At 40.2% G+C, this 25,814-nt stretch overlaps 1 long non-coding RNA gene across 3 annotated transcripts; it reads right to left on the bottom strand.

Annotated features, from left to right (window-relative positions):
- Positions 1-5,231: 5,231 nt before the first annotated feature.
- On the bottom strand, positions 5,232-25,737 carry LOC122198847. 3 transcript variants are annotated; one of them, XR_006193184.1, is made up of 5 exons: positions 25,632-25,737; positions 25,449-25,545; positions 19,647-19,729; positions 9,010-9,256; positions 5,232-6,030 (listed from the first exon to the last, which is right to left on the bottom strand). It is a non-coding gene; the product is annotated as an uncharacterized LOC122198847 (long non-coding RNA). The 3 variants fall into 3 exon arrangements; XR_006193189.1 differs by lacking the exon at positions 19,647-19,729; XR_006193188.1 differs by lacking the exons at positions 19,647-19,729; positions 25,449-25,545 and having other exon boundaries at positions 5,233-6,030.
- Between the last annotated feature and the right edge of the window lie 77 nt (positions 25,738-25,814).

Genomic DNA, 25,814 nt, shown 5'->3' with positions numbered 1-25,814 from the left:
TCTCTGTGTTCAAAAAGAACATAGACAAATTGGGACAGAGAAGCGAACCAACAGAGGCATTCATAAAAAGAACTACAGAGTACCAATGATAGACCAGTTCCCAAGTGTTTAGGAGGGCTAGGGAATGTCAGGAAACAATTCACAAAGGAGATCCTGTCTCAACAGTATCCTGAAGAGTAAATAAGATCTCCCTAGTGGACCTGAACAAAGAGAGGGGAATATATGGCAGGCCAGGGAAACCACACTGACAAGACATGAAGACTTTATGACAATATTTAATTTCAGATATTTGGGGGCCATGAGGGGGAGATTCCCAGTGGGTTTGGAGCTGAAGATCAAGTCTCTTAACATAATCTTCTTGACTAATCATATGATATATGCATTTATTTATTTACCTTATTTTCCATAGATAGGTTAGGGACCCTGTGAAAATCAAATAAATAATAGACAAGTTGTAGATTCATCAGATTTAGCTTAAAAGGCTCCTATGAACAATTGTGTAGAATAATTGAAAACTATATAGTTGAGATAGTACAATGCAGTTTTTTAAAAAGGTCTTCAAAATACAGTTGTCTATTTGAGAAGGACCCTCTCATTCCTACACACAGGAGGCATCATTACTTCCAACAATTTGTTTTGTGTGGGTCATGTGGAGAAGATTTTGGAGGTGTTATTATCCTCATTTTCTAAGAACTTACAATATAATATGTACTTTCCCATAAGAGGACACAAATAAACAAGAAAAACCATTGGGAATAGGTCTACTATAATGGGCTTTGCAATGTTAAAGACAATGAAGAGTGAAGAATAGAAGAAACTCAGAGTTTGAGTCCAAGCCTGACTAATTAGAGCAGAAAGTGCCTTGCTTTGTGCACGCGGACCAGTGGGAAAAAGCATCGTGTACTAGCCTCAGAAGCTTTCAGTTCAAGGAGGTGGTTTGGGGAGACACACTCAGGCAATGGCTGAGTTTGGAAAGGTGGGGAGGTGGGAAATGGGTGGCCAGTGGAGTGTTGAAGGAGGGCTAGAATGTATTTGTGCCCAAAAGAAGTTAAGTAATCTAGGGCACTGAGGGAGAAGTTCTTGAAACACAAGGAAAGAAATCTGGGCCTTATCTTTCATGCGAAAGGCATTATAAATAGTTAGTGAATGTCTCCTTTCTCCAAGAAAAGAATATTGTAAGGGTAAAAAAAGTTATACCTCTGCAGGTAAATTTTGGGGATTATAACTCCATCTACCAATTAAATTTTGACTTTGAAATGCCATTGTTTTAAAATATCTTTCTCAGTTAGGGTCTTCCTACATGATAGACTATGACAACATCTACTTGGAAGTTCCCTTCCATGTGTATTGTGCTGAGCAGATGTATTTCTGTTTCAACATGGGCATTCTGAGATCTCTTTATGTGGTAGTCTTGAAAGTTGGCCTCCTCTGGTTATGGTTACTGTGGGAACTAAGAGTCCTGTTCTAGTAACCTGTAGAATATGTGCTATGTTTGTCTTCTCTGCTGAGATAGTCATCAGTTACGTGTGCTCTAAATGCATACTAATCTTTCTTTTAGAAGAAGGTTAAAGGATGCCAGGAATGTACCTCTGTGCTCCAGCATATTAAGGAGAATGAAATATCCCTAGAGAAGATGAAAAGAAAATAATTCAGGAAGCATGCTAAAAATAAAAATATATTCTAAAGAAGTACAAGGGAGTACCAGGAAAATCAATACCGGTGTTGAGAGGTATAGGAGTGAATGAATGTGACGTTGGGGGAAAAAGACAAGAAAAAAAATGATCACCTTTATAGCATGACTTAAAACTCTGCTTGAAGAGGAAACAATGTTCTCTTTTTCTGGGAATATTAAGAAGAATTTCTAAGTATTAGCCAGTGAGTAGAATCCTGCTAGAACCTCAGGAGGAAGTGACCCACATTCACTCCCTCTGCCACCCAAACACACACACACTCTCACACACACACACACACACACACACACACACACACACACACACACACAGAGTGATGATAATGTTTGATGACTCCTCACCAAGAAATATGTAGGTAATAAGATGAGAGTGAAAAGCTGTCTGACAAAACCCAATGTGTCCCCTATTTTCAACTACCCAATGCATTTGCTTTTTGTATACTTAGCTGGAAATGGATGTTTCTGCAAAAATGAACTTAAGATGTATTCCTAGTGATTTGGAAGATTTGAATAGGAAGTTAATGGGCTTATTGGCATAATATATTATTTCTTCTTCCAAAGTCATGACTTTGAAAAAGAGATAAAAAGATACAGGACATAATTGGACAGCAGGATATAAGTAAGAAAATAAAAGAATTTGATCCTCTGGTGTGTGGTTTATGATAAGAAAATGGTAAGTAGCAGATCACATTCCACGAGAACTAGGAAGAAAATATTGTTGAGGAAAGTAGCTGACTGATATCCTGAGAGCAAGGACCATATCTCATTCATCCCTGCATCTTCAGCATCTAGTACAGTGCTTTGCATATATCAGGGACTTAAAATTAAGATGCTTTAATTTAAGAAGTAGAAAGAAGAAATTGTTAAGCAAATGAAACTATAAATCACAATTCTATAAATGAGAATAGGTAAGAGCAAAAACTAAAACATAACAAAAACAACAAATGGAAGTGCAAGAGGTGTCCAGTTATGCTCATGAGAAAACAGCAGGGAAACTGGGCAAGAGCAATAACTTGTGGCTGAACTTGTTACATGTAAGTGCAGAACAATAAGGAATTCAAGCAAAATGAGCTTGAAATGTTAACACAAGGAAGCAGAAATTATCTCATAGCTATCACTATGATTCAGTGAACCAAAATAATAGAAGACCACACACTGTTCCAAGGAAAAACAGTTGAGATGGACGGGAGTCTAGGGGGGTAAATTAAGAACACGATTAATTCAAATCAGTAATGAGCATGTGCTGGGGCTATCAAGATACGAGGATGACTAAGACATACTATTTGATATCAAAAACTTCACAATCACAAATGGATATGGATACATGAGTATTTAACTAAAGTGAGAAGTATAGATAAGAACTATAATTGGTAGTCCCAAAGAGCCGCCTAGTCCTTTCCTGGAGCTACCATAACAGTGTACCACACGCTACGTGACTTAAACAACAGACATTTATTATCTCACCATTGTCGCTTGAGGCTGGAAGTTCAAGATCAAGGGATGGATGGAGTTGATTCTTACTGAGGTCGGAGAGGGGGGATCTGTTCCTTGCCTCTCTCCTTGCTTCCGGCAGTTTGTAGACGATCTTTGGTGTCTCTTGGCTTATAGGAGCATCACTGATCTCTTCTTCACATGGCGGTCTTCCTGTGAGCACGTCTGTATCCAAATTTCTCCCTTTTGTAATATTATCAGTCTATTGGCTTAAGACCCACTCTAATAACTTCATCCTAACTTGATAATCTACAAAGACCTTGTTCCTAATAAGGCCACAATCACAGATCCTGGGGGTTAGGACTTCAATATTCTTTCTAAGAGGCACACTTCAACTCATAATAGCTCATAGAACATTGGAATCATTTTGGCATATGGCACAGCATGTCTATCCTGGTGGGAGATAGTAAGAATAGATTTAAAAATTGTTAAAGATACAAAATTTATCACAAAGGTGAGAAATAAGACGGTTGGAAATGGGGAGTTCTGCCTATTCAGTTAAGAAACTGAATTTGTGAAATAGAACTTGATTTTCAAAATTGCTAACCATTAACTGACCATGTACTATGGGCCAGATGCCATGCATGCCACCACAGATACAAAATTGCTAAGATAGTCACCATTTCCAGAGCACATAATAAACACTTAATTTTATTTTGGCTGAAAAATGTCTCTCTCTCGGTCCATAGAAAACATAGTGTGCCCATGAGTGTGGATTAAACTCCCAATATCTGGAAATAAGAATTTACTTCTGATTCTGTGGGGAATTTGCGAGAACTTGGGAGAGAGTGACCACATCATCACAACATGATTACAATGAGAGAAAGAATGGCAGGTATAACCAGACACACCCCTACACTTTAAGAAAGCACATGCTATAAATCTCAGGGGAAAAAAGAGTTGCAGTTCTGTAACCAGAGAGAACCATAGGATGCTAGCAGTCTCATATAATGAGTTGGCCCAAACTGGGTGAGGTGTCCCACACAGGGTTGTCTGTCTCCCTCACAGCGCTAAGATTTGACTTTCATATCCAGCACCTAGGGCTTGTAGACCTTGAATCCATCCTTGCTGAATTGTGAAATCTGTTCCAAAAATAGTATAGAGAACACACACATACAAACACAGATACAAATTCACTTTTTGACGTAATATTATAAAAGTTTGAAATAAGTTTTTAACAAAAACTTTAAAAAGTGGACATTTAGTTAGTCTTCAGGTTTGCATTAGGAGAAGCAATGCTGTTATGAATGCATTCTTGCAGATGGGCTCTGGGTACTTGTCTGCCCGTTTCTGTAGGATTTGTATGACCCTTTACTGCATCCAATCTGCTTTAAATCTCTCTCCCACAGTGCAGCCAGAACGAGCCATGCGACACTAGCGTCTCTTGAGTGTCTCCCCATTGCCTGCAAACTAAGTGTTTACAATATTTTTGTGACTTGTCCCAGCCTCCACGCCCACACTTCATCTCTAGCCATACAGGACAACATGCTGAAGTCAATTTTACAACTCTGCTTGTGCTCTCGCTGTTCCCTTTCTATTTTCACCTGATTCAATCTTACCTTTCAAGATTTCAGAAGCTTCCCTGAATTTCCAGCCTGGGTGAAATGCCAACTCTGACTCCATAGAATCCTTGCATAACTCTAACTTAGCAAAGGCATGAAAATGATCTCTCGATGGTCCCTCTGTGCCACTACCAGAGTAAACTCTCTTTGTGGAGAGGCCATGAGTTTTCATCCTTGTAACCACACAGTCCCCAGTGTAATGTGTAATGTCAGGCTTAATATAGGTTGGATTTTAATATTCATAACCATGGAAATAAGGTGTCTGTGCTGATGCATCATCACACACACTGCCAACCAATAGTGTGATTGGTGAGAATTGACTGTTTGGGATAGGAGAGGGTGGGAGGCCAGAATGCCTTCAGAACATTCTATGAATGAGGTGACCTAGGTGGAATCAATTGGAACTTCGTGGCCTAATGGAAGGGCTCAATTAACATTTGCTGAAATTGAATGAAATCAATCATTTATTTATTCATTCACTCAAAAATATTTTATTCAAAAATTGCAATATCCCAGAATAGTGCTGGAGGAACGAAAAGAAAGAAGTTGAGGCAGATATGTAAACAAAGCGTGACTATGTGATAGCGTGAGTGTCCTAATAATTCTCTGCCTAATGCGCTGTAAGGGTGCATAGGAGGAAGACACTAACTCCATGAGAAGGCATCAGAGAAGGTGTAGGAGTTGTTCGCCTGTTTTCCCTCCGATGCATCCTCTGCCCTTCTCTGTCCTCTACTGTGTGTCAGGGAGCGATATTTCCAAAGCTGTCTTGTCTCCTGGCTCCCAAGGAGGCCACTGCAGAGGCACGGTGGAGAACTGAAGGGCAAGTTGAGGGAATAAATCACTGTCTCTCTTTCCGTTCCTTTGTTTGGACGGGCATTCACTCCAGTAGCTGCTGAGTTTCCTGCATGACTCCAGGTTCCACTGGGCAGGTCCCTGTCATTCCAACGTTCTCCAAGCAGCACAGCTCCTTGGCTCTGCAAACACCATCTTCTTCCTGAACACCTCTTGCCTTTTCTAGTCTCTTGACTGTCCCCAGATAGGCTTCTTGGCTTTTCTATTGCCTGTGAAATCCATATTCAATAGTAAAAGTCAATGAAACACCTCAACTGCTCTTTCCCAACTCAGCCTTGGCTGATTGAGAAGCTTCCCACAGAAAGGCAGATTTAAAAGCTAGTACGATGGGGCTGATTCTACAGATTTCATTCCTTTTCATACTTAGTATTCTGCTACTGTCTTGCTTGTGGCTATAGGCAAAGTTTTAATTTGTCCTGGACTCATATTTCTTACCTAAAAAAAATCAGAAAAAATATAATGTATTTGGTCATCTTGGAATTCACTCATTCATTCATTCATGCATGCATGCATTTGGCAAATTTTGCTGAAGCTCTGCCCCCTGGAGATGCCATGCCAGACCTAGGAATGTATCACTATCAGGAAAGATGTGATCCAGGTTGCACCACAGACAAAGGGAATGAAAGATGCTTGAACCACATTCACTTTTGGAAGATGCTAGCTTTGATAACAGCACCTTAATATTCATATTTCCTTTAAAGCATTACCTTTTCCAGATCAGCATGCTTGATCCTTGAACAATGCAGGGGTTAATATGCTGACCTCCTGCATAGTTGAAAACCCACGTATAACTTTTGAGTTCCCCAAAACTTAACTACTAAGAGCCTACTGTTGACTGCCTTAACAATAACAGAAATGGTCAATTAACATATATTTTGTATGTTGCATGTGTTAAATACTGTATTCTTATAATAAAGAAAGCTAGAGAAAAGAAAATGTTTTTAAGAAAGTCACAAGGAAAAGAAAATACATTTATAGTGCTGTACCAGAATTTATCAATCAATCAATCAATCAATCAATAAAAAGCCATGTGTAAGTGGACCCGTGCAGTTCAAACCATGTTGTTCAAGGGTCACCTGTGTTAGTAAATGACCATGTTATTGTTTGAGGATCACAAAGTCTGTGGAAATCTCTCATTAAAATTAGATGGAGGCCACAGATGTTTTTAGCTCATGCAGCTTTATAAATACAACTAAAGGAATTGTGAAATTTATAGTTTTGAATAACCCCAAAGTGATTTGCTGTAACCTTCTTAATCAACAGACCTGCAATTAGGGAACACATGCGCCCTCTTTGTGGCTCACTCTGAATGAAATATGTTTGGCAAGAATTTCTTCTCAGAAACTGCTTTTGTTCAGGAATGCTTGCCCTTCCTTTATGTGCTAGGATAGGGTCTTTCACAGTGAAGAATAAATGATTATCTCAAAAGGATGAGGGATGAACTTAATCAATCCCTTATTCTGTAGGTGGGAGCATATCAAATTCATTGAATTTTGATCAGGAGAAATCTTAGTTTTATATACTTTCAGAATATAAATTTTAATATCCTCCAGAAATACATTTCAGTATCAGGAAGTTTTTCATCTTATCTAAACCTCCCAGGCTGTTCTTAGCGACGATGAAGGACAATTGGCTACAATCCTCTGTATCACAGACTGAAACCATAACTATGTACGCATTTACTCTTCCATTCAACAAATTTTTACTGAGCATCTACTACTAAGAGTCAGGCCCTGGGATAAAATAGTGAGCAAAACCACACATGGCCCCGGAGATTTCATGGCCAAAGGATCTTTGTTTCTTATATTTTTCTTTGACCTATTTTTCCAATTGTTAATTTCTATTCATACCATCTCATTTACATGCCGTGTGGTTTTGGGTAAGCCATTAATACTGTGAAATCAGTTTTCTGAATCTGTAAAATGGGGTCAGGTGTACTACTTAGTTCACAGAGTTGTTTTGAGGCTTGAATGAGCAAATTGATGCTCAACGGCTTCTCTGAGTCTCAGTTCATTTGTTTTTAAAGTGGAAATAACATTACATACTTTCCAAAATTGGGTTGAGTATTAAGTGAACTAACATATGTGAAAGCAAATGTACGTTGCAGTTACTAAATAAATGTTATTTCCTTCCTACCTTTTTTTTTTTAGTAGTACCACTAAAAGTTACAAGAAATCCTTAATATCACAGTTGATTGCCCTCTAGGGTTACCCAACCTTGCATACAGTAAGTTAAGCATCCCACTTTGGCTCAGATCACGATCTCACAGTTCATGGGTTCGCACCCTGCGTTGGGGTCTGTGCCGACAGCTCAGAGCCTGGAGCCTGCTTTGGATTCCGTGTCTCCCTCTCTCTCTGCCCCTCCCCTGCTTGTGCTCCGTCTCTCTCTCAAAAATAAACAAACACTAAAAAATTTAACAACAACAACAACAACAACAACAACAACCCAGAGAGCCCTGTAAGATAAAACACAGATTTTGCAAAGCAGATAATCCATTCTCCTTCCTGACATTCTGATTACCATTTTGTGTGTTCTTAGGGCAACTCAGATTATAGTACATTTTCAATTACCTAACCGATAGAAGGGAGAAATGGTGAAAATAATCTACTATGACAGATAACCCAAACCCTGGATAGATGCAAAAATCATTAATATTCATTTATTTTAGAATGTTTGCTGATTCAATCCACGTTTATCAAAAGTCTTCCAGGCAAAGCCTTATGTTGGGTGCTATTTGTTTCAAAATAATTGTGACAACAGATTTACCCTAGCAATTGATTGGCTTGTACTTATTTTTAAATTGGTTTACATTCCTTAAGCACAGGGTGGCTGATGTTAGAAGATGGGGCAGCTCAAGGTGGAGTGGTAAGAGAAGGGTCAGGCTGAGATTAGAAATTCACTCCAGCAATAGTCTGTGTGTAATTTCACCTGTAAAATGATGACTTCCCAGAAAGAAAGAAAGTTTAGCACTTCATGAGCAGGACTTTCAGCCTGAGAGAGCCTTAAGGACATTTCTACATGACTGAGCGCTACCCTCCCTCTCAATAGAGGCTGCAGTGATGACCTTCGATCATGTGCCTCCAATGGGCCATGGAGAGGGTACTGGGCACAGGATACAGATATTTCCAGTGTGAGCCTACAGGGAGCATCAGGCACTGAAAGGATGATTTAAAGACTTAGCAGGATCACCCACTTCTTCACATGATTCAACACTGGAGGATGGGATGACCAGCGAACTGTACAAAGGGAACACCAACTGATAAAACAGCAATGCATCTCTTCTACGATTTCTTTAAAATGGCCCTGGTAATTTAAGATGGAAATACCTGTTTACTGGATTTTAATTTAGTAAATTAAAATCATGCACCAAGATCATTTGGGAAATGAAGGGCAACAAAGCCAGAGTCAACTCACGAAATATGTTTTGGTCTCGACAGGGAAGCTTCTGAAGTCTGTGAAGTCTGTTTTGAGATGTCAGGGTGCTTTGGGTGTTGCTATGACCAAGTTCCAATTCTTCCTTTAGTAAACCTAGGCAGCATTTGGCAGTATTCATTCAAGAGTATACCATTCTCATTAAATGTTCTAGCAATTCAGAGTAGTGAGTTCTTGGTGTATCAGATTTGGAGTCGGAGGGAAGAACATTGAGTAGGCACTTCTGCACCTGTGGTGGGGGTAGAGATGTCATTTACATTTTGGCATAATTATTGACAAAGTTAGGGATGAATGGATGAATACGTTGATGTGGTATTTACATTCGCTGAGAATTCAATGTAGAAAGCCGATAATTAGGATATTTGGAAACATGTAGTTTTGAACATTTTTCTCTTTCACTGGGAAAGTACATGGGACACAACTAGAAGCCCTGTATAGTGGACAGGAGACTAAGAAGATATTCATAAATTTCTCTCATGCTCCCTAATCAAAATGTTCCTGTGTTTCCTTCTCAAAAATCATCACTGTATCAGGAAACACATATCTCCGTGATATCTCCTGAATCCAAATAGGATCAAATGAAATGAGTTTATTTCTCCTTGTTCAAAAATCCTTTTTTTTTTTTTTTTGTACCAGGAAGAGATAAATATCTCCAAAGGAAAATGAAGAGGAACTCAGAGGAGAATCTAATTGCCCACTTCAATCACTCCCACTCAAAATGCCTGGCTAAAAGATGGGCAGACAGAGCAGCAGCCTTTTGGCAAAAATTTTAATAAAAAGAAAGGGGAAAAATTGTTCCAGCAAGAGTTCTGTAGAAAAATGGAGACAGCTGCTGCTTTTTCTCCAGCCTGCTATCTCTTTTACCAGACCCGAAGACCATCCAGTTCTTAGTTTTAATTAATCACTTGCAGGTTTGATGGTAGAGAAAAATGGGGTTCACCTACTGCCTCTTGGCCAAGGAGCAAAGTTCCCAGAGAGGGGTGGACTACATGTCAGTCAAGGAAAAAAAAAAAAAAAAACACTTCCAAAGAGACCAGAATGTGAATTTTTCTTAATGTTTCCTCAGTGGCTTTCATTCTCCTCACTGAGGCGACTTTGCAAGCCTTATTATCAACCCATTTTAACTTTTTGCACCCCTGTAAATTCAAACTCAGATCAACACAACTACTTTAAAGTTGTGTCCAGATCCCTCCAACATTCCGAAGCCCTCATTCAAATTCTTTCCCCTCCAGGAGGCCTTCCTTGATTAATTAAAACATCCACACTGTCTAAACTTCCTCCATCTGAGGAAGAATCCTGGGGCCGCTTTTAGACTAAGCTGGAGCAGGGCAATTGCAAGCACTAGAATGAGAGCCAAAGAAGCAAGAAAGCCAAAGGTCAGTTTTTGAAAAGCAGCTGAGTCATTCTTGAATGCAATTTAAAGGCTGTAGTTAGGACTCGAGGCTGGGACTAAGAATTTGGAACTGCAGAATTAAATCAGGAACCTAGATTTCATGCTGTTTAAGAGGAAAGCGTCAGAGTATTGACCATGAAAGAGACGAACTCCCCAGGGTCCACACTGGCTGGTAGCTGGCATCAGTGGTGGAGGGAGAGTGTCGGAGCCCTACAAGGTTCTTGAACTGCTTGGCTCGCACCAAGCACTAATTAATGCATTTTCTGTTTTCTTACGTAACCCTACAAAAAACCCAGGGGCTTCTGGTGTCTTAAGGAGGTCAAGTTGGAGAAGGTCAGTTAGTGTTAACATAGAAATAAAAAGGAAATCCATTTTTTTTACCTGCCTCTATTAAAGAACTTTCAAGGGGATCCGATTCTACATTGACTGCTCCTTTTTAATTGTCCAAGACCCTGCAGCCTTTCTCATCACAAACTCCAAACTTCCTTCACTGCTCAGCCTGAGATTTTCTTCACTCTGTTCCCCTGGCAGGAGTCCTTCATTATGTACATAGTGAAACCTCTCGACTATTCTTACAGGTTTCTTCTCAGTCTTCTGTTTGGTCCTCTCAACCCATTGTCCAGATTCTACATCAGACAGATCAAGGACCTGGACTAGCCCAGCCTTGTTATCAGGCAGGAAGTTGGGGAAGAAGGCGGCAGGCTGTGCTCATTAGTGAGTCTTGGCTCCCGCTCAGCTTTTTGTCTTTTATGTTCCCCTGCGTCGATCCTCTTGTTTTTGATGAGCCCTGCTTTTCTGACCCCAGTAAAATAGTCTGTCCCATCACTTTGACCTTTCCAGATTTGAATTCCTAGAGGATAAGGTCTAAAATATTAGGCACTTTCAAATCACTTACCGTGTGATGCAAATAAGCTACTTGTAATCAGAATGACAGTGGGGAAGATTAGATCTGAAATGACTTAGAGAAAAGTGGAAACGCAGGGCTGAATCTCGTTGGGTAGGTGTCCAGTTGAGTCAGGGGCAGTAGGAAGGATTGAAGACACTGGCATATCTACTCAACTTCTTAATGATCTTTTCACAGTAACCCATTTGCTTTGAGGACTGCGTAAGGTAGTGTTGTTATAGAAACATAATCCTGAATATAGGGAACATTTAGGGAGGAATATTAATAATAGATACCATTTACTGAAAATTCACTACATGCTAGACTCTATTACATACTTTGATAGTTCTTATAATAGACCTAAAATGTAGCTATTTATCTATCCCCATTTTACAGTTATAGATGCTGAACCTCGTTCTGAAGAATTTATCTGAGGTCATGCAATGAATAAATGACAGAACAGTAAATTAAACTCATGCTTTCTTCACCATTAATCTGGATTCACAAATGCACCTACCCATACACAGAACACATGCCTCATGTGACTACATGTACCAGATACAGGACACATGCACAGCATGTATAGTACATATTTATATACCTACTTATTTATACCTAGAACTATATGTGTGTCAGACCAAATAGAACTATTAAGAATAGAAAGAGGCAGTGGGTTAATATTGTTGTGACCAAAGGGATCAAATTTCATCTGAAACAAAATTCAGTTTTAATAGGAGGTTTTCAAAAGGACAGAATTATCAATTATTTTGGTTTATCTTCACATGCTATCACTGCAGTTACTCATTTTTCTTGTAATGTGAATTTTATAACTAAACTTAAGGAAATAGTTTTCCATTTAACTTAAAGATATCCACGGGGTATGTGAACTTGATTTTTAAAGTGGGGGAAGGTAAAAGATAAAAGCAGAGCATGGAATGTGGGCATGGGGGGAGACCAGAAAGGCTCATGTCTTCATTCAATTCTGTGTCAGTTACGACCACCCCTTCCATACCCAACACATAGCAAACGTGTTACTGAGAAGGTGGATGCGAAGTCTCCATGTTCCAGGAGCTCATCTTCTGATAAGTCAATAATGAATAAATGTGATTGGTGCTCAATGTTCTCAAGCCATGGGACTGCAAAGGAGAGAGCAACTCATTCTATAGATACACGGATGGATTGAAAAGGAAGTTTTCTGCTGTGTCATAGGATGGAAAGGCATTTTAAAAATGGAGAACAAGAGGCGCCTGGGCGGCTCAGTCAGTTAAGCATCTGCCTCTTGATTTCGGCTCAGGTCATGATCTCATCATCATGAGATTGAGCCCTGCATTGGGCTCCATGCTGAGTGTGGAGCCTGCTTAGCATTCTCTTTCTCCCTCTCCCTCTGCTCCTCCCCAGTTTGTGTACACACGTGCAAGCTCTCTCTCACTCTAAAAAGAGAGAAGAAAGAAAGAAAGAAAGAAAGAAAGAAAGAAAGAAAGAAAAAAAGAAAGAAAGAAAGAAAGAAAGAGAAAAAGAAGGAAAGAAAGAAAGAAAGAAAGAGAAAAAGAAGGAAAGAAAGAAAGAAAGAAAGAAAAGGAAAGAAAGAAAGAAAGAAAGAAAGAAAGAAAGAAAGAAAAGGAAAGAAAGAAAGAAAGAAAGAAAGAAAGAAAGAAAGAGAAAGAAAGAAGAAAGAAAAGTTTAAAAAAATGGAGAACAAAGGATAGGACAGTTCTATTGGGAGTTCCTGCATGAGCAAAGGTAGGGAGTTGCAGAACAGGCAGTGCTTGCAGAAAAACAAAGTAATTAGCTAGTTGACTACTTGGGGTTGGACAATAGGTATGGACCAAAGGAAAGCAAGTGGGATTAAAAATGTCTGGGGCCCTGCTGGAAATAGATACATTCAAGTATTCTTCTGGTTCTCAAGGAAAACATGGAAGCTGTCTTCTTTGGATCAATATTGAAAAGTTGGCACAGCTAGAGGAATTTTTTTTGTTTAATAATTGGGCTTCACTGTCTCTCTCACCAGCTGAGAGAGGAGTTAGTTTCTTTTATAGTTAGTTTCTTTAAATATTAGTTTCCATGACTTCATTAACAAATTGCTAAAAGAACAGACATTTATTTTCTTACAGTGGTGGAGGACAGAGGTCCAAAATGATGTTAGAGGTCTAAAACCAAGGTGCCAGCAGGGCTGGTTCCTTCTGGAGGCTCCCGAAAAGAATCAGGTCCTTGTCTCTTCCAGCTTCTGACGGCTGCACACGTTCCCTGGCTTGTGACCACATCACTCCAATCTCTGCTCTGTCACATTGCCTTCTCGTCTCTACTCAAATCTTCCCTCTTTCTCTCTCATACAAGGACACTTGTGATTACATTTGTGGAAGATCCTGGCAAGCTCTCTATATCCAGATCCTTAATATAATCACCCTGCAAGGTTCTTTTTGCCATATAATAATTACAAACTCCAGGAATCCAGACGTGGTTGTCTTTGGATACCGTTATTCAGCCTACCACAAGCATCTTGGCCTCTCAGTTCTTTGGTCCTTCCCAGATGGACTGTTTGTGTCTCCAGACACTGCTGAGATGTGTTTGGCTCCTTGGGCTGCACATTTCTCTTTCAGTGAACTCTGCAGCCATCTGAACCAATCGTGGCCTTGAGGTCTGCGTCTCTTCTGTGGAGGGTAGAATCTGGCTGAATGATCCTTGAATGACAGGATTTGATGTAAATAACATGGGGCATGGAATGGCAGCTGCTGATAGCTAAGCAATGCCAGCAATGAAAGGATCAGAACACATGGAAGAAGGTGCTAGGACATGTTGAAAATTCGGGTGCTTGCTGTTGGTACAGGGCCAGATCGATAAGAACAAGGGACAGAGAAAGGGCAGCTTTGCAGACAAATTTCTGCAGACATCAAAGTCCCTCTTTCCAGTTTTGCCCTGGAGCCATCTTCTTTTGTTGTTTTTCCCTGCCCACGTCCAATCTGTCACACTAGCCTGCTGGTTCTGTCTCTTTACATCCCTGTGTCTATTCTTTTCCCATCTGATCATTTACATCTACGAGGCTCTGATTCCCTGACCTGGTCCATGAAAACCTGAACTCCTAATGTTCGCCACTCAAGCCTCTCTGGCGATCACACCAGCTGCATTTCTCTCTTCATTTGTCTTGCTGGTCTCTTTTCTGTTTCAGTGCAAATGATCAATCCCTATCGTTTTCTCCAGAGACCCTTCCCTCTTACCTTTATCTCAAGGCACGGTTGAGCTCCCTATTTGGGAGCTGGGAAAACTATCTTGCCTAGTTTTCCTTATGTCATCGTACATAGTACTTCTCTTTCTTTTCAGTGGTTGCATTTTCTGGCCTGCCTGCCTTCCACATCTCTGGAAATTTCGTGACACGGAAGCCCCTAATCCCATCAACATTGGCTAAAATACCACCTTCTCCATTAGCTCTGTAATTAAATGGAGAGTCAGTGTGGTGCAGTCTTCCAGCCGCAAGGGCACTGAGTACTTTCACTTTATACGTCATTGGGTGGTGGTAAGGCTGGAATTATACGGCACGGGAGCTTAGAATAATGTGGGGATGTAGGAAGCACTCAGTAAACATTAGCAGTTGTCATTATCATCATGATTACTGGTTAGTTCCCTTAGTTTTACACTAAAGATCAGTTCTTTCTCACATTATTGATCAGTTAATACATGTAGATCCGTTCTTTCTAGTTTGCCTATCTTGTCCATTTTTGTAGCAAGTCTATATCAGTACAGACTACTTTTGAAAATGTGTTCTGCAGGGGCGCCTGGGTGGCTCAGTCGGCTAAGCGTCCGACTTCGGCTCAGGTCACGATCTCACAGTTTGTGAGTTTGAGCCCCGCATCGGGCTCTGCTGACAGCTCAGAGCTCAGAGCCTGGAGCCTGCTTAGGATTCTATGTCTCCCTCTCTCTCTCTGCTCCTCCCCTGCTCATGCTCGGTCTCTCTCTCCTTCAAAAATAAATAAAAAATTAAAAAGAAAAAAGAAAATGTGTTCTGCAGTTCAATGACTAATGTTTTGATTAGTGTCTAGCACAGGACAAAGCCTTTAAGGACATTTATGAAGAATCGCTCAAATATGATAATTCTTTAAAAAGAAAGATTCTAAAGAAGAAAAGAAACTATCGATGCCTCACACCACCTTCATCACGTGCTCTAATCGTTACCATAATCCAGAGCCATCAGCACACAGAGACGGCGGAAGTGACAATTTATCATGAGAGTTGGGACTGAGCGTTCTGACTTGATTGGACTTATTCTCTTAACCAATGCCAACTGTCAGGGATAAAAGGATGGCTCATATAAGCAACTTGAATTTCAAAAGTGGTTTCTGTCTTCCTGATCTGATATGTAAGTTTATCACCCGATCAAGTGAGAAAAAGGCCTGTTTAAGGTTATGTCAGGTGACACTGTTCTTCAGATTGAACTGAGCATTCTCCTGATCCAAATCTATCAATGTGTAGACCTTCTGCTTCATTTGTATTCACTCCCTAAGAGTGTGCCATATGCACTTACAAAGAAATACACATCTATATCTGTAGGAGAGGGCCAGGCATCTTTGAAAAGAAGCCAGCCAGAAGGAAAAGGATGGATTCTGTCTACCTTGCTCACCAATGCATGGCATGAGGCACAACATGATGAACACATTGAAAGTGTATCATAGAGGGGTGCCTGGGTGGCTCAGTTGGTTAACTATCTAACTCTTGATTTTGGCTCAAGTCCTGATCTCACAGTTTGTGAGATTGAACCCCATGTCAGGCTCTATACTGGCAGTGCAAAGCCTGCTTGGGATTCTCTCCCTCCCTCTCTCTCTCTGCACCTCCCTTGTGCTCTCTCTCTCTCTCTCTCAAAATAAATAAATAAACTTAAAAAAAAATAAAGTGTGTCATTGATAAATGAACAAATGAATAAACTGACAAGTCCAGGGACCGTGGAGGAGACATGACTTCTCTTCCTTTGAATATGAGAACACGGTTCCTCCCTGTCTATCCTCTACTGTAGGTCAGGTTGAGCACAACTTCGGAGTGTCTTCTCTGTAGAAGTCTGCTTAGGCCTTGAGGCCCCTAAAGGGAGGGGTGGAACAGGGAGTATCACAGTTGCTCCATCCTCTTTCTTCAAGGTCCACAAGGGCTAACTTAGGATGCATTAGCTCATTAAAGCCTTTATTCTAATGTAGTTACTATGCCTTTATTTTCTCCTTAAAGTGCAAATTATGAAGATTGCTTGTGTGAAAACTGACCTTTTTTTTTTTTTTTTTTTTTTTACAAAATGTTTCCATACAGTCAACATGCCTTTGCAGTGTCATTTAGAAATATATTTGAGGCATTAAAAAGCAAAGAGAACTAGCATTATTTCTCTCTCATTTTCTGGAACAAAATTCCTACCCTTTTTTAAAAGGTAAAAAAAATAATACGTTTCTATACCATCCCCCAAAACAGTTTTTAGAAATACTTACCAGGTGCCAAGTAGTACTTGGTAGTGGATATTTGTTGGGATTAGCTGCCCAGCAACCACCTAGCTTTTCTACTTGGAAAGAATCCCATAGAAGTTGAAGGGAGACAGATATTAGGTTTAGTAGCTCCTTGGCTGCTAGAAGGTAAACACATGAACACACCTGGTCCATCCAGTGCCCTCACCAGGGCATAGAATCCAGAGCCTATAATGTAAATACCTGAGAACAGCTTGGAAGTCTGGCTGACTCGCAGCGATGGTGCTCTGGTAAGTTGCAGGCCTCTATGGTAACAGCATCCTGTATTCAGTAGGTGCTCGTGGTATCCATGCCCATGGTGATGATGCACAGTAAACCACAACGGTGACCGCAGCCTCCTGGCCACGTTCCTTAGAAGGCACAATTGAGGTTGTGTTTCTGGCTGCCTGGACTTTTCATGGCTCCTGACTTCTTCCAATCTGGTTTTAAAGCCTTCTCACTGATACTGGAAGAAGATGGTCTTCCAAAAGTTTCAGTGCAAATCAAACGACATTTATCAAAATTCAATGAGAAAATATGGTACCTAGCTCCTAGGCATTTATAGTTACAGATAAGCCTGTCTTTCAACAACCTTAATAACATATGTAAAAACGAAGATTCACAAATCCAATAAATTAAATGTGAGTATTTCTTTCATCCTAAAGGTTTTCTATAAATTGTTAACTCCCCTGTGGATTCCGAATAATGTAAGGGATATATAGAGAATGCATTAAAATAAATATAGCTATCAAAATAGCCCACAAGAGGACACATTTAGTTAAAAAATATGTAGGGTTCTAATGGCAAAATGGCAATCTTGCATTCAGACGTCAAAATCTGAATTCGTAGGGAGGATGAGCAGATCTGAATTGTGGAGACTTGAAGCTCTTCTCCAGCCCCTGGTCTTCTCAGAACAACTGCTCTTTAGGGCTTTCCTCTTACGCTTGGATTCCTGGATCTGAACCTCTTCAATTCAGCTAACACAATTCATCCTTTGAACAAAGCATTGCGGTATTTACCTAAGGACAGGGTAGAAGTGGTGGTTGTGGAGTTTATAGTTCATTTTAGAAGCACCGCCTTTCTTGATTTGCCTTCATACTGCGAGCACATTGTTCCTCTTCGAAAAACATGTACTTATCATATTTCACTGTAATCAAGGAACCAAAAATAGTTCTGAAATGGGCTTAGCATCTTTACTCCAGGTGTGGAGTTTCTGTTGTTCTTTTCTGTCTTCAGGCCATGGTGGAAGAATCCATCTGGTTGTTTAGATTTCTGCGGCAATGTCAGATGGTATGAATTCATCTGCACCCACCTAGTCGATATCTTAATTTTTAAACTATCTTAGAGAGAGATCCTAAGAGGAAATCAATCAATGGTGAAAATGAAGAAACATGGCTCTAATAATGGATAGCACTTCACTTTACTACATGGAAATTTGAAAGTACTATTAACAAGAGTAGTAAATGAAAAGTATAGTCTCTGTTGTATTTGTGGTTTTCTTAAGCCTTAAATGATCCCAGATTTGGGGGAGGAGAAAGCGAAAGGGAAGTTCACTAAGCTCTGATATTTACATTTCTCCCAGTCTCTGTGCCTAAGAAAAATGTCCTGTTTAAAAATGTGTGCAAAAATCCGTATATATAAGTAAGCATATACTTATAGCTGAAGAACCTTGTCTTGATAACTGTGCTCCTATATTTTAAAACTAATATCAACTTTTAAAAATGCTGAGTTGATTGCAATTTCTGAAGCTTTAAAGGCAAATTTGGCATTGCTGGAATCTTCATTGTGCTTCTTCTGGGTGATGAACTGATTCTTCTCTGAAACTCAACCTTCTTCTGTCGAGCCCCTTCATGCCTTCCAAGCACTTTTACAAAACTTTGCTCTGGGTAAGTTGAAATCTTTGGATGACCACGTTCTTTCATTCCTTCCCTGCTACCTATAAGCTGCCCTCCTCCCAAATTCAAAGGAGCAGGGACTCTCCTACTCTCCAGCGTCGGCACTGTGATGCTGCCCTCTGCTCCCCTAGAGACTCCTCCATCAACTCCTCTCTTTTTTCTTTAGCCTCCCTTTACTACTGACACCCGCTTCTTATGCCTCCCTCACTCTTAACATAGAAACATATAGTCAGTTATCCCTCATGTGAGAGCCAAAACGCCCACATTTTATTAAGCCCTAAACATTCTCTGTGTCAGCTCTTTGAGGGACAAACCCAGCCCTGCTCTGTCTCTTACTCACTCTGACCCTGTGGTCTGACTTCCAATCCCACCCGCTGCGACAAGGCTCTGACACAGGCCCCCGATTATCCACAATCGTGGAAGCCAGCAGACTCATCCCAGTTCATATCTCACTAGATCTGCCTTATATTTGATCCTAAAGGTCACAACCTCAAATTAAAAACTCTCCTTGGGGAGCCTGGGTGGCTCAGTTGGTTAAGCATCCCACTTAGGCTCAGGTCAAAATCTTGTGGTTTGTGGGTTTGTGCCCCACATTGGGCTCTGAGCTGACGGCTCAGAGCCTGGAGCCTGCTTCAGATTCTGTGTCTCCCTCTCTCTCTCTGCTCATCCCCTGCTCACTTGTGTTCTGTTTCTCTCTCTCTCAAAAATAGATAAACATTAAAAAATTTTAAAAAGCCTCTCCTTCATTGGCTCCTCTGGCATTTCTCTCTTAAGGTTTCCATGCTTCCCCTCTGACCTCTCTTTACCACGTATAGATTTATTATTTTGGGCCAAACTTTTGGTATTCCCCAGGATTATGTCCTTAACACTGCCCTCTCCCCTTTATGTTTCCCACCAAAGCCCATGGTTTCATTTATGACCGATACTCTGGTGATCCCCTAATCCATATTGTTCGTAGATCTTTCTGTCAGCCTCCAGCTCACATTTTCTGTAATGTGTGAGACATGTCCAAGACTTAATTTGTTACACTGTTGCTCCAATCCTAACTTTGCATCCTCCAGTGACCCTAGGAGGAAACAAAGACACAGATAACATCTTAGATATTTTCTGCATTGACCCTGATTCCGCCATGCTTCCCATCTGTTACTAATTCCTATATTCTGCCTTAAGCCAGATTCTCTGTAAACCACCATCTCTTTCTTGACCATGGCCATTTCTCTAGTCTTAGTTTCAGGACCATATTCCTTCTCCTCTTGACCACTGTAACAGCTTCCTGAGAACTGGTTTCCGCCTGCCTCTACTCCCTCTACTGCAATGCTCTTTACTGCTGCCATAGCAGTGTTTTCTGAATCACAAAACTGCTTATGTGACTCCTTTGTTTGAAAACTGTAAATGTCCACATCCTTCATAGAGTTTTCAGGATAAAGAGCCAATCCCTTAGTTTAATGTGCAAGGTCTTTGTGTTTTAGACTCCTCTCTTCTCTGTACGATGTTTCCAAAGTTTGTTTCTAGGAATACAGGGGGAAAGAGGGAGAGGGGTTCTTTTTTCCCACTGAAGGCCTTTCATATGTTAATGTGCACTATTAGTCTACCAGAGGTGATACAGTTTATAACCATACGGTGTTTCCTCAAATTGTTTGGCGGAGGCATCTTTTTTTCCAAGGACACTTGCCCTTAGACACTATAGTGTAGCCAAATGGAGATTCTTGAGGTTCCCAGGAAATATACTTTTTTTAAATATGAAATTTATTGTCAAATTGGTTTCCATACAACACCCAGTGCTCATCCCAACAGGTGCCCTCCTCAACACCCATCACCCACCCTCCCCTCCCTCCCACCCCCCATCAACCCTCAGTTTATTCTCTTATCGTTTGGCTCTCTCCTGTGAAAATATGCTTTTTTTTCACCTCTGCCTCACACAGGCGTACCCCTCTGCCTACCATATCTTTTCCTGATGGTTCCTATTTTTTTTGTAGGATTAGTATCACTGCCTCTGAGCATTCCTCCCTGCTTGTCTTCACCTCCTGGATCTGATTTTGAACTTTTTCCCCCGTGTGCCCGTTAAACTCCAGTCAAAGTGTATACGATGTATTCACATCTGACTCTGTAACAGTCAGACTATGTCCTATTTCACTTTGTGTCATAGGCATCAATATATATTGCCTGGCACAGAATAGATGTTCAATAACTGTTTGCTGGATTTAAAATGAATAAATGGGTTGGGTTGGAGAAGAGGCAAATGTGACCCAAGATATGGCATTCTTGTGGAAAGGTTTGTGATCAGGACAATGGCTGCAACCAGCTGTGCGCTTCTTAGAAGGGGAGGGCTGGAATGTAAGGGGGGAGAGTAGAGAGAGCTTAGGGAGAGAGGGAACAAATGTCCTGCTGGAGGAACTGGATTGGGGCCTTGCTTCCCTGCTAATCTATAATAGATAATTTAACAAAATCAGATTTTTAAATGACTTTTGTCTGATCATTAAAAAACATTTACGTTTGTTATGGAAAATGTGGAAGTCGCAGGGAAGCACAGTGAAGAAAATATTACCATTACTAAAAAAAAAAAAAATCGTTCTTAAGATCCAGGATGAAGTTGCCGCTCAGATCAGCAAAATTGAATTATACTAACATTATTTTGAGACATGCTTTTCTTTATTTAATGATGGGCTATAATCATTTTTCCAGGTCATTTTATATTCTTACACAATGTGATTTTTAATAACCGCAGTGCATTCCATTGTATGCTTCCTCCAACTTTGTTTGATCATTAATTATTATTGGATATTAGGCTGTTTAAAATTTTTTACTACTTTAAATAACATCACGATGAAGGTACTTGTACTTAAGAAATTTCTGGGTCAAAGGGTTCGTACATTCTGGTGATTCTGATTGCAATTTGTCTTTTAGAAAGATGATATCAATTTGTACTTTAATCAACAGTATATGAGAGTGATAATTTTCACTCATTCTCATCAATTGGATTCCAAAAAGAACTCTCTCCTATTTGGGAGATAAAAAATGGTATCTCCCTTAATTTTAGGGTTTTTTTTTGTTATTAATGATATTACAACTTTATTCATTAAGTTTTTGACCATTTGTATTTTTCCTTTATAAAATGTCCTTTGTCCATCTCTATTGGGCTATATATTTTGATTTTATGGATGAATATGTAATGTGGATTATTACTAAATTACCTTTTGAAACACAGATTAGTGTTATTAAAATAGTTAATGATAAATATTACAGATGTTCTAAAACTAAAAATTTAGATGTCAGTAAATCCTTAAAACTAGATGGCAGCCATTTAGTCTTGGTAGTTCTCAAGAATGAAATTGTAGAATTTTTGGCCAATTAATTGCTTCCCTCTCATCTGTGTTCCCAGAATATACTTTATTATATTATATTTTTATTTTTTTTTTTTAATTAAACATGTTTTTTAATGTTGATTCATTTTTGAGAGACAGAGAGAGGACAGAGCATGATCAGAGGAGGGGCAGAGAGAGAGGGGGACACAGAATCCAAAGCAGGGTCCAGGCTCTAAGCTGTTAGCACAGAGCCCAACGTGAGGCGGGAACTCATGGACCGGGAGATCATGACGTGAGACAAAGTCGGCCACTCAACTGACTGAGCCACCCAGGTGCTCCCCAGAATATATGTTAAATCATACCATATGCAAGTATTCTTAATTATGTTTTGACCAGCACGCTCTGTGTGGGCCTTTGAGTGAAGGACCACAGTCTTTGGATTTAGAAAAAGCTGGGTTAGAAGCTCCACTTTTATAGTTCGTGAATTTGAAATTCAGTCTCCCTAAAGTTAAGTTTGTTTTATTTTCTGTAACAAATCGGCTTAACAAACAATTGGGTTAATATCTTTGACACTGGGTTAGTGTTTAAGTGAGATATGATAGAAAAGGAGTCTAGGTCAATACTTAGAACATAGTAGATGTGCTATAATGAACCTAATAATAGTATTTCGTGATTGTTTACTATATATGATCTGGACAAAAAAATAATAATAGTGCACAAGCTTTGGCAAAACTCTGCCTCGTCCACACTAAGGAAGAGTCTGTCTTGCCAGCTTTGTTCCTGGCTCCATGTCTAAGCCTGGAGGTTTTGTGAGATCAGTTGGATGACAGACCAGACTACAGAGTTACAGTGAAAAAGGTGCTGAAGACGGATCTCCATGAGGCTGTGAGGCGACTGAGCCTCTGGCTGAAATAAACAAGCAAGATCTTCTGGCTCCAGAGCCTGTGTCCTTGCCAAATTTAATATATTTTAAACCAAATTTTTTATATATTTCCTAGACTGAGTTCCCTTCCCAATAATCTAGTTTCTGTGAGCAGCGTCCCTTTGGAGTCATCTCTATTTCCACTCTTTTCCTTAATTTGTCATCCTGTTGAGCTTTCTGAAATGTTTGCTAGAATCTCCCTTTCTGCTCCCATGTCTGCTGCCTAGTGTGGGTCCTCATCAATTTTGATTTGGGCAAATGCAGCTGCCTGCTTTCCTGTCTCCCAACTGGAGACCCTCCATGACATGATTGCTCGTCATCTACGTCAAATCCAAGTCCTCTTGTTCTCTTAAAGCCCTGTCATTTTGTTACCAGGTTTGGATCCTTAGACCCAGCAATTATACAAACAAGGTTGGACCCCAAATTTAAAAGCACTGGCAAGTCTTTACTGGGGCAACAGCTGCAGTGGAAGGGAGACACAATCACGACAAAGGTGCCAGATGGACTCCCTGAACAACAGCGGGAAAATACAGGGAGTTGGGCACACAGGAACAGTTGACAAAACATGCTTATTCATACATCATATATTGCATTTGCATGTTAAGTCTTCACCTCTGGGGATGATTTTTAGCATTGTAATGAGTGGAAACGTCTGTGAAAAGTCACACTTGGCAGCCATCTTGTCTTGGACTAATTTGAAGGGTCTAGGCTTGCTTCTTGGCTGGTGCTTTGCTCTGCAAGAAAAAGCAATAGCTGCCAGCAGGTTGTTCTACAAGAAAAGTGATAACAGTCACCAGGGAGTGTCCCTGGTGCATAGGAGCTTGTTTCCCGGATCCCTGACTCTCTCATCAGTTTGGCCCCTATATTCATTGTATTCAGTCACACTTTTTCCTACTATCCGGTGTGACCTTTCTGTCCTGCAGAACACAAATCATGCTTATTTTTGGTGCCCCTGGTGCTCTTCCTTCTGCTCAGAGCAACCTATCAAAATCCTGAGCACCTCTCAAGGCTTAGCTTGCGTTCTTTCCTCCATGAGGCTTTCTCAGATTTGTGTCTTACTTTTCTGAGTCCCTGTTCCCTGATAATTACATTTAAGGTCAATGGTTTTTGTGTATCGTTTTTTTCTCTGCAGCCCTGCTGTGGAGACTCTGGAGGGAATGCTCATCTATACACATCTATGGCTTTTCCAGTGACTGGTCCAGGTCTGGCACACATACTTTCTATCAATGCCTTATGAATAGGATGTGGCTGCAATGGGACAGCCCCAGACTGTCAGGGTCCTTTCTGCCCCCGAGCCTTCATTTGCTGCTGGGAATGCTCCCTCCCTCTAGCGCATCCTGTACAGTCCTTGATGATCTGCCGATCTTTCTTGCCAACCACAGCTCTTTCTCTTTTTCTCTCCCGAAGATTTTTCTGGTGTATATTGATCTCCGCCCTTCCTACTCTGCGCAGCACAAATTGTCATCTCTATCCTTTTTGACACTTAACTGTATGCTGTTGGTTATAGCCACATCAGTACTTCATGTTTGGTGAGCTGTGAGCATTTTCTACTTTGAGAAGCCTGGGGCCTGTTTTCAGGCTGAGGAGCCTCCTTATGTTTCCCTTCTTCCACTCTCAGGCCCTAGGGATAACTCAGCCTTTCTTTTGTCTTTGCAATAACCTCCACCTACTTTATTTCTTGGGTTCTTTTACTATTAACACTGGCTGAAGAGTCAGCCCTTTGTATTATGCAAACAAGCATAGAGTTCTTTTAAATTTTTAGGCCTCAGCTAATAACTAAAGGGAATATGAATTTGAGGGAAAATACAGGGATGCTACACAGATACACAAAATAAGCTACACAAATATAAGGAATAATATTATGTTTATAATATTTTATTTATCATTTCTGATATTGTTTACCAGCTGCAACCCAGAAAGGCTGCTTATCTCTAGCATTTTTCTTGTAATTGAATAACTTAGTTACTTGCACAACAATTTACTATGCATAAGGCACTGGGATAGCACTGAGATTGGCAGATGGATAAGACAGAATTCCTGCCGTTAACCTACAAATATGCTCAAGCCCTTGTATTGGAAAAAGTACCAAACTCTCCTTACACCTCCTCATTTCTTCAGAACCTACAACGTAGGTCTTAAAAGTCCCATTTTTCCATTGAGCTCTTTAGTCCTTAAAGTATAATTAGAGGGGGAATAATAGGCTCTAACTAGCGTCTTATAGTTGCAACTTCATCATAACTATAAAATGTTGGAACTGGCATTTTTAATATGAATGGTGGAAGCTATCCATGGACATGAGATTTATCATTCTAAGTAATTCTCTTGGGAGTCTACACATTTATTTCACTGATGTTGCTCTCGTTAAAAAACATTTTTTAGCATCTTTTTAGATATTGTTTTCAAACCAATCTGATCGCCATTTAGGCAAATTATACCCAACACATTTTAGCTGCACTTAATTTTGTATCCTAAATAGTAGACTCTAGCTTAATCACAAAACTTATTTTTTAGACTCAGCTTAGAATAACTTCTGGTTATTTCCAAAAAATATACATACGTACCCCCAGATGGTAAAAATTTGGCACTTTGGGGTAGATCTCGCACAAAATGTGCTTGTAGTTCTAAAAACAGATCATCAAATGGAATTCTCCGTAGGTTCTGAGCAAGGACAGAATGATTAAACTTTGTGTAAAGCTTCCCAAAGGGGTCATTTTGATTGACAATCCCATGCTAGGTTGGGTTACCTGGAGATAGACTTTGAGATGTAAAGTTGCCTGCAGAGCGCTTCCTGGGAAATGCTCTTGGGAGCACTTCTTTACCCTGTAAAGAAGTGAGAAAAGTAGGACTGGGTAGAAGGGAGAAGCCGACTCTCAACACAACTGTTGCATAGATACAAGGATTTAGGATTCTAGAAGACCATAAAACAT

This window comes from Panthera leo, chromosome A1 (assembly GCF_018350215.1).
Source record: "Panthera leo isolate Ple1 chromosome A1, P.leo_Ple1_pat1.1, whole genome shotgun sequence".
NCBI classification, from domain to species: Eukaryota; Metazoa; Chordata; class Mammalia; order Carnivora; family Felidae; genus Panthera; species Panthera leo.
Note: the sequence above shows the minus strand (reverse complement) of the source record. Positions and strands in the feature narration are given on the sequence as shown.